The sequence below is a fragment of the Lissotriton vulgaris genome, chromosome 5, assembly GCF_964263255.1.
Source record: "Lissotriton vulgaris chromosome 5, aLisVul1.2, whole genome shotgun sequence".
NCBI classification, from domain to species: Eukaryota; Metazoa; Chordata; class Amphibia; order Caudata; family Salamandridae; genus Lissotriton; species Lissotriton vulgaris.
In genome coordinates, this window is record NC_141693.1 from 1,697,453,372 (window position 1) to 1,697,467,877 (window position 14,506).

General features: G+C 47.1%; 1 protein-coding gene across 1 annotated transcript in view; it reads left to right on the forward strand.

Annotated features, from left to right (window-relative positions):
• Positions 1–14,506, forward strand: part of PSMD11 (proteasome 26S subunit, non-ATPase 11) — a 413,573-nt gene that overhangs the window by 321,377 nt on the left and 77,690 nt on the right. The gene's annotated exons all lie outside the window — the stretch shown is intronic.

The following is a 14,506-nucleotide window of genomic DNA, read 5'->3' on the forward strand; positions in this document are numbered from 1 at the left end:
TCTAATCAGGAAGGTACTATGCGTGGATCCAATACTATGCGTGGGACTGCTCTTTAACAGAAAACTGTGTGTAAACCACATCCTATAGTAGGCTGCATTAACCCCTTCCATTCTCATGATGAGCCAGCTCGTATTGAGGCACATTAGAGCTGTTCTCATGACGAGCTGGGCTCGTCGTAATGGCCGCGGCCTGCCCACGTGCGGGAGAATCAATCAGTGGGCGGGGTTGTGACGAGCCCAGCTCGGCATGAGCTCAGCTCCACTGTGCATCAAGCCGAGCTGGGCTCGTCACGAGCACCGGGCGCCATGACCCCCCGGCCCCCTGAACTGTGGGGGAATTACCCCTGCGCCCTAGAGGTTAAGGGTGCAATACCTTATAGAGGTCCCTTTAGAACATCAAAGGGACACCTCATAACAGTCTGTAGTACTGCACCCTGCCCTTGCTTTGTGAATTTCTTTGCTTATGTTACTGCTGGGATAATGTTTACAACAAAACATAACTAAGAAACCTTGTCATTTGCAGCGCCAAGAGATTTAACTTTCACTAATGCAAGACCGCATTTCAAATGCTTGTTTCAAATGTGCCCAATGACCTAAGTGTAGAAATAGTGGTTATTTGTGCAACTCTGAATTTCAGGTTACCCATACTATTATGTGTTCAGAAGGCATTTTGCAAAATGTTTTTTTTGTGCACACTGGCTTTGGAAGCCTATAATGCAGTGTTTATGTAGATTTATAGAGCCACTATTACCTGGGAGGGCTTCCTGGTACTAAGTAGGTGTGAGTCTAGCAAAACCTTGGGCCTAGTGTGACTTTTTGAAAACTCATTAGCTTCTTGCGGAATTCAAGAAGTGAAGCGGAGGCTCTTGTGTAGTGGCAGGTCGTTCCAAGCTTTTGGAGTGATGTAGGAGAATGCTCAACCACTGTATCTGGTTTTCTGTACGTGTGAAATTTGTGGAAGCAGTAGTCCAGACAAGCAGAGGTGTCTGGAAGGTTTGTGATTGCAGATTTGATTGTTGAGGTATGCTAAGCACAGAAGACTTGGCTTCTAAAGACTTTTCTGCTACCCTCCAGAGTTTGAACTTTACATCCCACATCTTGGCCCCCACCCATGCCCAGGGTCATATCCTGGATCAACTCTGGTCATCACGCTGCGACGTCTCACCCCCTTCTATACTCCCTTGCATCTGGTCCGATCACTCCATTATTCCATTTCTCATTTATTCGGCTTCAGCTGACAAGCTGCCTTTACTCAAAAATATTCTGGCTTGCAGTTGGAACCAAACTGACCTTAACTCTCTTTCGCTCTCTCTGGCCTCTTCAGCCCCGGATCTCACTGACCTTTCTTTGGATTCGCAGACGGATGCCATTAGTACCTGGCTCTCCTCTTCCTGCGATCAGGTCGCTCCGCTTAAGAAGGTCAAATCCGTCCGCCCTTACGATGCGCACAAATGGTTCACCAATGAGCTTAAAAATCTCAAACTTGATCTTAGGCGGTCGGAGCGTCATTGGAGACGGAACTACTGCCCTAATCTCCGCGCTAAATACAAACTTCTCTTGGACGACTATAAAAGAGCGATCCTTGCGGCCAAAACCAAATATTTTACCGAGAGTTGCCCTCTCTGCTAACAAATCCCGAGAAATCTTCTCTCTGGTTCACAATTTAGCTACTTCTGACCGTACCAGCACCAGTAGTGTTCCATCTCAGACCCTCTGTGTTTCACTCAATGCCTATTTCATTGATAAAATCACTAACGTTAAGGCCAACATCCCTACGGTGCTCCAAGTTGGCTTCTCCTGCTCCCTCCCTTTGCCCCTCTCCGGATCATTTCCCACCCATTTCTATGGACCGGTTCCTTAACCTGCTTACAAAAGTCAAGTCTGGTTCTCCGGCGGACTGTGCTCCTGCACGGGTCCTCAAAACCCTTTTCACTAGCTGTCCTGACCCCCCCCCCCCCCCCCCCCCCCCCTGCCCTTCTTAACGCCTCTCTAGCTTTGGGCTCTGTCCCTTCATCTTTCAAATCTGCTATAGTTTTCCCCATTCTTAAAAAAACTGGTCTGGATCCCTCTCTTCCCTCTAACTTTAGGCCTATCTCTCTTCTTCCTTACTTGGGTAAGATCCTTGAAAGCTATGTTACATCTTGCCTGTCCAACTACATCGAGGAGAACCACCTCCTGGCCTCCCATCAGGCGGGTTTTCGCCCAGGCTATTCCACGGAATCAGTAGTCATTGCGGTCCTGGACGAACTCAAAGGGAAAGCTGACACCAATCTCCCCCAGGCCCTGGTCCTCCTCGATCTGTCCGCTGGGTTTGACACTGTCGATCATTCCATCCTTCTCGACCGTGTCAGCGCAGCAGGCATCTGGGGCGCTGCCTTTTCCTGGCTTGAGTCCTTTCTTCAGGGCAGGTCCCAAGCGCTTCATCTCTCTGGCTTCTCCGCTCCTCCTCGCTTGGTTACCTGTGGGGTCCCCCAAGGCTCCTCCTTTTCCCCTCTCCTCTTCAATCTTTATATCTACCCTCTTATCACTTCTCTTCTCGAGCTGGGGGTCTCTGTGTACAACTACGCGGATGACCTCCAGCTCGTCTTTGATCTTTCTTCTCCTTCTGTCTCTCTTCCTAAGTTCTGTTCCACCTTAGTCTTTATATCTGAATGGATGAGCATCAATCATTTGAAGCTCAATCCGGACAAGACGGAGCTTGTCTTCACGGGTGGCCCCTCCAATCCCTGGTCCGCGGCTCACTGGCCCCCTTCCTTTGGTTCCCCCCCTTCACCGGTTTCTTCTGTTCGGACCTTGGGCATCAAGGTCAGCCATGATCTGACTATGCATGCCCAAGTCAGCTCCGTAGTATCCTCTTGTTTTCTGTCCCTCCGCCTCATTCGGAAAATCTCTCTGTATTTTTCTGCGGACGCCCTCAAAACCATAGTCACGGCCCTTATCAACTCCCGCCTTGACTATGGGAACGGCTTGTACGTGGGCATACCTGCCTATGAAACCCGCCGTCTTCAGGCCATTCAAAATCAGGCTGCCCGCCTCATTCTTGGCCTTCCCAAATCTTCCCACATCACTCCTGCACTTAAGTCCCTTCATTGGCTTCCTGTGCACCTTAGATCTTTTTTTAAATTGGCTTGTCTGGCCTTTCGCGCTCATACCCACTCAGCTCCCCTCTTCATCGGATCTCATTACTCCTCACGCCCCCAGTCGCACTCTCCGCTCCTCTTCTCTTTCCCTTCTCCACGTCCCCCGCTTCCGTAAATCCAGAACAGGAGGCACCCGTTTTTCGGTTCTGGCCCCCCGGTTCTGGAACAGTCTTCCTCTGTCTATCCGCTCTATTCCCATCTATACCCACTTCCGTAAAGCTCTTAAAACTTTTCTGTTCTCCCAGGCCTTCCCCTGTTAGTCTCTCCTAGCCCCCTCTGTGAATCTGGTCAAAACCCTCAGCGCCAGGAAGCCGCTTGGCCGCAGTGCGCTTAACCAAGTTCTTTTTCATTTCATTTCACTATTATGTAGTGAATTGAATGTGCGGGTGAGGAGTTTGAATAGTGCTTGTTTGTGTATGGAAAGGCAGTGGAGCTCCTTCAGGTGTGGTGTCGTGCGAGTGTGGCTTGCGACGTTGAGTTATTCTGCCGGCTTTGTTCTGAATGGTCTGCAGCCTCTTGAGAGTTGTTTGTTGATCTATGCAAAGTGGATGTTCCCGTTGTTTTGCATGTTTGTAAGGAGGGTGTATATTTTTTTGGGGTGTTAGTTGGGATTAGTTAATAAATCTTTCTCCACATCTTCAGCTTATGGAAGCATGAGCCTGTGACTGCATTGACTTGGGCAGTCATGTTGAGTTTGCTCTTTGACTATCCTGAGGTTCTAGGCGTGGGTGGTAGATTTGTGTTGGGTCTAGTGCGGTTGGCCACCAGGTGAAGTGCTTTTCCTGAAGTTTGCAATTGGTCTTTATCCAGTAGCTGTTTTTGGTTATGCAGGCATTGAACTTGATCTGGGTACCGGGGAAAAGTGGGGGGTGGGGGACTTGTGTGTGAGGGGGAGAATAAGTTGCATACTGTGGGCATAGGCGAGGGCATTGATTTTGCGAGTGGATGATGCTAGCTAGAGGGATCATGTATGCCTTGAAGAGGGTCTGGCTCAGGGAGGATCCTTGTGGAACTCCTCAGATGAGATCCTGCATGTCTGAGGTGTACATGCTAGGACCACTTGGTCCTTCCAGTCAGGAAGCAGCACATCCATCGGAGTGTGTCCTTGGATTCTTATATCGTGCAGTCATTAGGTGGGGGTAGGAGACTGTGTCAAATGCTGCTGAATTGGAGTTGATTGCGCTAATCATCAACAAACACCTCACCGAATACCTTAAAGACCTTGTCTGGGAATGGTAGCACTGAGATCAGTCTGTAGTTGCCATGCATTGATGGGTCCGTGGAGGGTTTCTCCAGCAAACCTAGGCCTGGTGTGTATTTTCAGGCATCTCGAAAGGTCGTTGAAGAGGTGGAGAGTTTCAGAATAGGTGTGAGCTTGGTGATTTTAGGTTGCAGTCCTCTGGAGTAGGCGTAATGGTGGCAGGGGTCCAATCGGGCCCCTCACTGGATGCCCTTCATGGTGGCAGTGGTTTCTTCTGGGACAATGACAGGCCATATGGATAGCATTGATACTCTGGATAACATCGGGAGGCGTTTAGCAAGGTCTGTCTAGTCCAGTTGTGGGTTCAGGTTCCTGTAAACGCAAATAATAATTCCCACACTTTTCTTGCTAAAAACTGTACCCCACTTGGGTGGATGGGCCTATCATGTACTACAGGAAATGCCCCAAAAAGCAATGTACAGACATCACATTTTTACCATGAAAAATGACTCTTATTGACTGTGTGTGGCAGCAGATTTTTGGCCTTCATCTGAGGCGATCCTTCTAAACTCAGATTTCGAAAAACAAGACACCAGGGGAATTCCACAATGTGACTTGCATGGACCTTACTAAGTTTTGTTACCCAGCATGGCCAGCAAAACCCAAACCTTTATAAAAATGTTTTTTTTTTTGCTTTTTGTGAATGGAAATTCCTAAATCTGCAGGATTACACAAGTCCTACCATCCATCGCTCCTACTTTTGTCGATAAAAGATGCCCCACTTTTGTGGCTGGCCCTAAGGCAAGCAATGCATTCGGCCCCAAAACTCAAGGTGCAATCTTGATTTCCTTATCAAATCTAACCTTGTTAGGTTGAGCCTGCCAGGCAGCACATCTGTCTAGTTGAGTAAGGACCTATTGTTAGCTTATCAAGAACGTATAGTAGACTGAAAGCCAGCCCATTGCTTACCATTGGTTTGCTGCGTCACTCTCATGCTTGCTTCTTATTCAGTGGCTTGTTTTGTCCATCAGGTTTGGCCATCTCCTGGATCATATTCTCTTTACAAGTGCCCTTACACTGCTCACTTGGATGAAACTTTTTTCTTTTTCCTTAAATACTCCAGGAGAGAGAATCCCCTCTACTTCATTTCCCCACCAAACTTTTCTTTTATATAAAATGTTATACTTAAAAAAAAAAATGCTTTTGCGTTAATTATTTTTAACAAAATGTATTCATCTTTTTTGGATTGGTGTAAGAGGCATTTGCATCATAATGGAGGCACATGTGTGTAGTAATTCACGTAAGCTTGAGTGAATACACAGGACACATCATTGCGCCTATTTTTACTACTTTTGTTCATGGTTTACAGCATAAGCATTTTTTGCTGATCTTGTACAGCAGAACAAAATGCGTTGACAAAGCAAATATGTCTTGCATGCAAGACTTAATGATTTTTGTGATGTGTTGCTCTGGAAAGTCTGGCTTGTTAGGATCACCGCGCAGTTTTTTTATACCCACAATACCGGCAAATAACATTTTGGCTACAGTGACTCATTTTGAGGAAATGTAAAGAGAATTTGTGATTTTAGTCACACTAATTATTATAAAACTGAACCCATAACTTACTGTTGTAAGCAGTAAAGCTGCATCAAAGCAGCAACCATTTTACTATCCATTTATCTCCTTTTCATGCATCAGCCATGAGGCCAACGCTCTTTTAAAGATCAGTGCTATTCAAGACCCCATCACATTCATATGCCTAAAGGACTGAAATGCACTTGTAATGTGGTGGAAGGAACATCTGCCACCTTTTGATGGAGGATGAAGGTGGTAAGCGGGTCACAATCAAGACCAATGTACCTATTTGCTGGATTCGGTAAAGGCACAGTGCCTCAAATCTACTACCTGAAAATCTACTTTCTCAAGTAGTCTTCCATAATTTCTCCTTTGTGTAATGCAAATTGAAATGTTGGGGTGGCACACTGCAGAATTTGAGCGACACTGAGGTGGTAGTCCTGTCTCTCCACTGACCCTTTTTGGCCCATACTTAACAGATCTGGTAAGGTTGGCATGTGTTCTTTATTGGAGGAAGATGTTCTGGAAAGTGCTGCCAAGCCCACCTTAAAACACACCAACTCAAGGGGAACAGCTCCCATAGAAAAAAAGGTTGCTGATGACTGCTTTCTCCCAGAAACGTAATCTTCTGTCTGAGAAGTGAATGGCAATACACAACATACGCATTGCAGGCTGCCATTTGCATCGGATGTACAGCCAACATCTTGTACCAGGGGCAGGTCTTATGTGCAGTACAGTAAGGCTGAAGCATCTGGTTGTGCTGGGCAAAACTCCTCAGGCTTTTGGACTTCTCCCGTCAAACCGTGCACAGAGACTGTTAATGTGGTCTCATATTGGTGGTCAAAAGATGTCTGTCTGCGATCTTGGAAATTGAGGGCTGATAGTTCCTCACTATGAAAACAACTGCACTGCCTTTTTGCAAGCTTCTTAATAAGCAGCCCCAGAGGAAACTGTATTCTGTTCCTAGTTGTACCACACCCAGGTGTGGCTAGAAATCACTACATGAAAAGTGGATTTCCAGTATAAACTATCTGTATACAAGTGGTGGTTCTTCAATAAGACATATGTAACACACCAAATAATGTTTCCACTGCTACCAATAGACTCTGGCAACTTGGCAGTGGAATGCTGTGTACTGAAGTGAATCTCTGATCTTTTGAACCGCCTCGCTAAAACTCATAAAATGGAAACAATAATGGAAAAATAGATAATTGCCCAAGTGAGCAGAATATCATTAATATGTGTATCTCTATTGTAATAAGAGGAATTTTTTAGGATACACAGCCAGATTGGTCATATGAGTGTTGTTTGAATTTCAGAAGATTCTTTCTTTGCAATTTATACATTTATGTTTGAATAATTAAATAACTTTTGTCCACTAGGGTTGTATGTGTGAACTTGCATTTGGATTGTTTTTTCCACCGACTACATATAGAGGTTTTGGTATGTAGGCTGTTATGTTTTGCAATCGTGACAAAAAGCATCATAATGTTCACTTGGCATTATTATTCTGCTCAAGCACGCCACAAGATGGCACACAGCAATTGTTAGTCCTTCAGTTATTTCTATTCAAGTTAAGGTTGTGCACTTCCAAAGTTTTGCCATGTATGTGAACAAGGCCGCTCTGTGGCACAAACGTATTGAGCCATTTTGTCTAAATTAAGACTTTTTCCATCCCTGTATACACAGCGTGTAATTTTTTCTATAGTGGATATTGATAGATATATATATACATACATATATATTTGTGTGTATGTATTTGTAGCTGGATGCATGATGCATACTGGTAACCATGTAGTATGATTCACTGTTGCCATCGGGGGATTCTGATTAGGTTTGCATATGTTAAACCGATCAAGATGGCAATACTTGAGCGTGTAATTTGTTATGCATTGTGCATTTTTTATGTTGCATGTTTGTGGAGTAAGCTTGAAAAGCTTTTATTCATAGTGAAGTTGATGATGAACACTGATTAGAATTGTAACATTTAGGTTTTGTTTACCGTCATGATTCATCAGTGGGTGGGCTAATCCTCTCCTCTGTACTCTTCATAGAATTTAAACTTCATTATGATAGCTAGGAAATTTTGTATTCTATGTCCATACTCGTAGGCAAGTATTAGGCTATTCTGTAGGTTGTCCACAACCAGAGCCGCAGTGGAGGAGACTAAAGCGATACCAAAGGGGAAGATGTTCGGAGCGCTTGAGCAAATCACTCACCACCAGTCAACTGATCTGGGTTTAATCCATCATCATTCTTTAGCTCACTCCACCCCAGTTCAGACATGGCCATATGCAAATCAGCCTGACCCTGTTCCTCATGGGAACAGTCCAGCCTGAACTGCCAAGCCATGTCTTCCCTGGACCGGAAACAAGCATCCTGGGACCAGTGTCTGGCTAATCAGCTGTCATCAGCCAGGCTAGCTTGAATCCAGTGGCAAAGTGAGCAAGGGACCCACGTCTGGGCGTACACTGCCAACTTGGGGCGAACAAAGCGATACCAAAGGGGACTGGCTTGAAATAAATGATCTTGATCTTGAATCTGAAGGCCAGTCTGCTGCATTCAATATCATTCAAGCAAGGCTTTCGAGGCCATTGCACCCCTAGTAGAGTTTGGGTGTCCATGCCAGCCTCCTGCATTTTCCACCGTACTCCTTGTGCTATGGTCGGGAGGAGACCGCCCTAAAGATCTTCCTCCGGGCAATCAGTAGCTGCTTTTCCCCGTAAAGCCGCAGCTCTACAGTCATGGACACATGCCTTTATGCACCTTACAACACACAACTTGGGTGCTTCCAGAAAAAACAGGTTGGAAATCACCTGAGATTGACATGTGGAATGAGACACCATCTGGAGTGAAGGAACATCCCATAACATCATGGCTTCTAACTTCTGATACCCTCCTGCAAGAGATTAGACTCTGAAGGATTGGCAACTTGGGAGAAAGGTATTTGTTCCTATGCCAAACCGACAACCAGTTCAAAACCTTAACATCTCAAAGAACCGAATACTTGGGCTCCGGCGTAAGGGATAAACTAATCCTGCGAAACAGATACTTGATTAAAGAGTATTCCCCAACTGAAGGCCCGGGACTACCACTGGAACTGCTGAGGTCGCCGACCTAAAGCTATTGACTGAGGGATGAGCCATTCCAGTTGAAGCGAGGGATGCTAGGAAGTTGAGGACGTGACCGTCTGCCACAACAGGATCCAAACTTCATTGTAAACACCAACTTCTCCCCATCGAGCCCAGGCCCAGCAGTACCTTGTGCCAAGGCTCAGAAAGGAGATCTGCAGCGTTTCTCTAAAGACCTGTGACTTGCCATCGAGATCTATAATTCTCCACACCATAAGCAGGACGCTGCCGCTCCTCACCAGGGGCTGAGGTTTCCCAACGAGATTGCTCAGGAGATGAGGATATGGGTGTAGACTGATTGGAGAAACCTAGGAAAGTTCCCTTAGAACTGGAAACCAGACATGCAACTTTAACACCAGAGTGATCACCACCAAATCTACCTTCTGCCGGTGCACCAGAGTCGTCCGCCTCATGATCCTGGCAAAAAGGGGTAAAGGCATAAACTTGCTCCACCGGCCAATCCTGGAGAAATGTTTCAGTGGCTACTGCTCCCGGATCTGATCTCCAGCTGAAGTACCCGGGAAGCTGATGATTGAGGCGTGACGCAAACAAGTAGATTGTGAAGGAGCCCCACAGGGCAAGAAGGTCCACAAACATTGCTGGGAACAGTCTCCAGAGGCTTGCGTTTTGAAGATGGGATCGCCAATCCGCATCTTGGTTGGCTGATCAGAGATGATGATCTGCTGTCACTGAAACAGATTGCTCCAGAAATTCTTGGCCTAACAAGGGCTTTGGACCGCATACCTCTGGATAGTTGATGTAGCGGACCGCTGCCACGTCCATTTTGAGAAGAACACATGACTGCACCCTGTCCCTGGTCCAACACCTGACTGCAAAAAAAAACGCCATCAACACTAGGCCGTTGATATGGAGGGACTGCTTTGCAGTGGACCATCCTCTTCCGGTGGTGGAGTCCACCAACTAGTCCCCCAGCCTGAACTGCTGGCATCTGACTTGATCACTAGATCTGGTTGCGAGCCTAAAATAGCATGATCATTCTGCGCCTCCAGATGGGAGAACCACCAGTTGAGCTACTCCTTTGCTTTGTCGGATAGGGGGAGCATACGGGGAGTACTTGAGGCCGCGATAAAGGTGAGACACCCTGAGACGTTGCTGGGCCCAAAAGTGTAGGGGCACCAGGAAAATGGCCTGGATAGAGGACAATAATAGTCCTACCACCCTGGCGCAGGGAGGTTTGTGGCTTCTTTAGCTTTGTTCACGCTAGATCTTTGTTACATTCCTGGTGGGCAGGCTCAGCGTTGAGTCCACTGAATGGATTACAAAACCCAGAAAGTTGATTGAATGGGAGGCCGAGAGACTGGATGTCGCTCGGTTTATAACTAACCCCAGCAACCAAAGCAGATCCACCGCAGTTCGAAGGGTTCGAAGGTGGTGATAAAGGGTCTGTGGGCATTGGTCCATGAACAACATATCCCCCAAGTACACAATCATCTGCATTCCCCACGCTCTGACATTCTAGCACTATTCCCACTACCTTGGTGAAACACCAAGGGGCCAATGACATGCCGAAAGGAAGAGAGGTGAATCTGAAAGTTTGGTTATGCCATTGGAACTGGAGAAACCGGTGATGCAGTGGGAAAATCTGGACCGGGAGGGACGCATCCTTGACATCCAACGGGACCATCCAATTGTTTGGCCGAAAGATGTGGCAGAGAAGATGAATCCCCTTCCGTCATGAAGTGGCAGTACACCAGCCACTCATTGAATTCACAGAGATTGATCACTGGGTGTTGACCCCATCCGGCTTCTGTACCCAACACAGATTCCTTAAGAACCCTGAAGATGTAGAGTGGTAGGACAAATCGCCCCCTTAGTTAAGAGCTCCTGTACCTCCCGTTCAATGAGTGGCCTCCAGGTCAGAGACCAGGAATGGCCGGGCCGGGGTGGGATGGTATGGGAAGGCTGGAAAGGAGATTCATAGAACTCATGTGGAACCCATGCACCCCCCAGAAGCACCCAGACATAGGTTTTAAGAGCCTGCCAATTGGCTATGAACTGTCCCAGACGACCCCCTCCCCCAAGCGAGTGCATGAGGCAATTGAAAAACTCTGTGTGAGTTAGAGGCTCCTCTGCTACAAAGTCAGTTGCAATAGCTTCTGTGGCATGATCAACCTTTGGTAAGTTAAAATCCCTCAAATCTCGAAGAATCCTCTCATTGGCCTCTCTGGGATGGTTGGCCTCTGCCAGAGGGGGAGTAAGAGAAAAGGCCAGCCGAGCACCCCCTAACACCGACGGCCCCACTGAAAATGTGCATTAAAGATGCACTAGACCGTCGATTAGGCCTTGTCCAGTGAATTGAACGTGGGCACAAGTTTGCCAAGCTTCTTGACGAATTAATCGCCACACAGCCAGCCCTGGGCCACCTGACCTTCCTCAGACGTGGCCAATTCCCCTACCTTGGAATCTAATTGTATATGCTACGACCTGCACCTCTGTGTAAATGGCGCAGTTGGTGTTGCTGATAAATAGGGCTTGTTGGGCCCAACTAGAAAACACATCTTGGGAAATCAACACTCTGACAGCTTTAGCGTCCTCTGCCATGGCACAAAATTTCTTGCCCAAGAGCCTGTAATATCCAAGAGCTTATCTTGGCACCACCACCAGGAGCGCTCGATGCCCTTATTAGGCCAAGAAGGTAGCTGTCGAGAATCTGTCTTGGGCATGACCACCACCTTACCCTCCAAGGATGGCTGAGGGCAATTTGCCATGAGCCGGTAACGGATCTCTTAGTCAAGTGGTTTGCACAGCCTACCGGCCAAATACCTAGCCACTTTATCAAAGGGGACCCTCTCCTAGGAGTAGGGGTGCAAGAGCTCTTCGCCTCAAGAGGTCTGACTGGATTCCCTTGGAGTGTCCTTAGTAGGTAGGGCAGGTTGGTGGAAGGGAGCTAGGTCCGGTCGTGGTCAGAATCCCCACCTGACCCCGCAGGAGAACCATCAGAGGGTGTGTTGGGGGTGTTGGTGGAAGTATTGAGACCATACTTGCCCGCTGTGGCCTCACTGCAGGGGGTGGGGGGGAAGGGGGATGGAAGGCATCTAGGTCCACCCCTGCAGGATTTGAGCTTTGTTTGCTCAGGTTCTCGGAGGAGGAATGGGGATCTAGGGGCCGAAGGGACCAGGAAGGTCTTCCCTCAGTGCGAGGGATTGTAGGCATACTTGTGCCATCTCCATAAGTCCCTTCTCCAGAGGGGCTGTTACGTCCCACTACGCCATAACTATGGAGGCTTTCACCGCATCACAGAAGCCATCCGTGACCAGGAAATACTGGACATCTTCATAATTGTCCCCAAACATTTTCAGTGCTGTAAGTATACCAGCTCGCAACCTGGCTATAGAAAGTATAAATGGGGAATAGTGGCCACTGACCAATTTAGAGGGAGCAATTATGTGGCTGGGCGAGCCCCAGAAGTTAGTAGTAAGAGCCACAGACCTTGTGACGTCTTCTCTAATGTTGTTACTTGCAGCCCTATAAGGGTTATGATAACCCAGGGCCCACGGCCTTAATGGCTCCAGCAGAGAGGTGAAGGGATCTTAACAGGGGATGCTCTAAGAGTCAATGTGGACCTAATAATCCTACTAGGACTGAGGCAGACCAGTCTCGCCCCAGGAGTAAGGCACAGGCACCTCACAGAAATCACACAGCCTGGGCTTTTTCTGCCTACATGCAGGATTGATCATTTTTTTTCCTGCCGGCCCTAACACTAGGGGTGTCACTGCTCCAGGCTGTATGAGCACACAACTCGCCAATACCAAACGCGGGCGGAATCACTCAAGGAAAGCTGGAACAGGCGCGCCCTCCGCTCCTTTCCAAGATGATAGTCTTGAAATTGAAGCAGAAAGTGGATGCCCTCTAGCGGCCGACAGACTGCTGCACACCTCAGCCCCGGTTTCCTGAGGGGAAAAACTGATCAGTGAGCGAGCACATAGGAGTGAGACAGCGTTCCCGCTTAAGCGAAGCAAATACTTTGTGTATACACAGTTACCTGCAAACAGAGCAGTAAACAAGCGCACAAAATAGCACTACTAGAAAAAAAGGAACCAGAGTCCCAGTACTCGTCTGACATGTCTGCAAGCAACAAAGAATGAGGAAGATAGATGGACAACACGACAAACGGAGGCCGGAGGCCTCTGATTAGATGGGCTTGTTTTTCTTGGAACTTCATGGTTTCCCTGGGAACATGGGAAATTAGGTCCTTTGTTATGTTCATTTTTTTGCATAGCAGCCATGTTAACTAATAAAGAATAGCCTAATCCTCGCCTCCGGTTCCTGACATAGTTTTAATGTACCAGTATTTACAAGTTTTGCACTGATGTGCCTTGTACTAGGGTTGGTGTTCTAGACTAGCACCCCTCTCTTTGTGTCCCTGGAAAGTACATGACATGAATGTGGAAAGCCAGCAGATGCTCTAGGCAGCTGAGGTACTTTTTTGATATTTACTGCGGATGCCTTTGGTTGGGCATCCCATGAGTCTGGAAGAATGAAGGGGCAAGATTTTCAATATACGACACAGATATTACCTAGTATTTTCTAACCTAGAGGATGTTAGATTTCATGTTGCTTTTAAGGACTTCAGATATGCATATGAAGCAACTGGCAGATCACCTTATTTTGTATCCCATGTAATGGCCTATCTTATATCGGAAAGCACACTGGAGTACCATAATTGATGTCGGTCCCGACCCAATGGCAGTGTGGTATGCAGCTGCTCGGGTTAATTTGAGTACAGTGTGACCGAACTCGCCACAGAATGTTCTGACTGCCACAGAATGTTCTGACTGCCACAGGTCTGTACAAATGCTGAATATGCATGCCTTACAGAGCCCCCACATAACTCGCTCCTGATGAGGATGCAAATCAATTGTGGACAGACTAACGGGACAGATTATTATTCATGCAAAAGGGTATAGAAAAGCAGATTCCACTCGCTTCTCCCTAGGCTCCGTCAGCTACTGCATCCTGCATTCCTGCTGGGGCCAGACACCAGTTGTGGCAGAGACAGACAGTATTGCGTATTGTTCAGAGACTGCCTTCTAAGGAGCTGCTAGGAGTCCACATTACTGGGATATTAGTACCAATGATCCATATCCAAGATTAGGTCATGAACATAAGCCACCCGAAGAAGAGTACGTACGTAGCTCAAAATGCATTGGGGGGGGACAGTTTCAAGAGAGCTCCTTACTTGGTTTGCTGATCAAGCCTTTCTTTGCGACAGTAATCCATCATTTATCATGGTTTACAATCTTTGCTTTAATTTATGGCTTTTTTACACTATGAGCTGTAACTATCTTTGTACTATAGTCATTTGTTCTCAGCTTCTCAGTCAAGGTGTACTGCGACCCTTCTGACATTGCTTAATCAATTTCTGCGACCAAGAATTAGTTGTTAATCCAGAATGTCAGTTCTATATTGTGACCTCAAACCTAAGTTCAAGGTAGTGT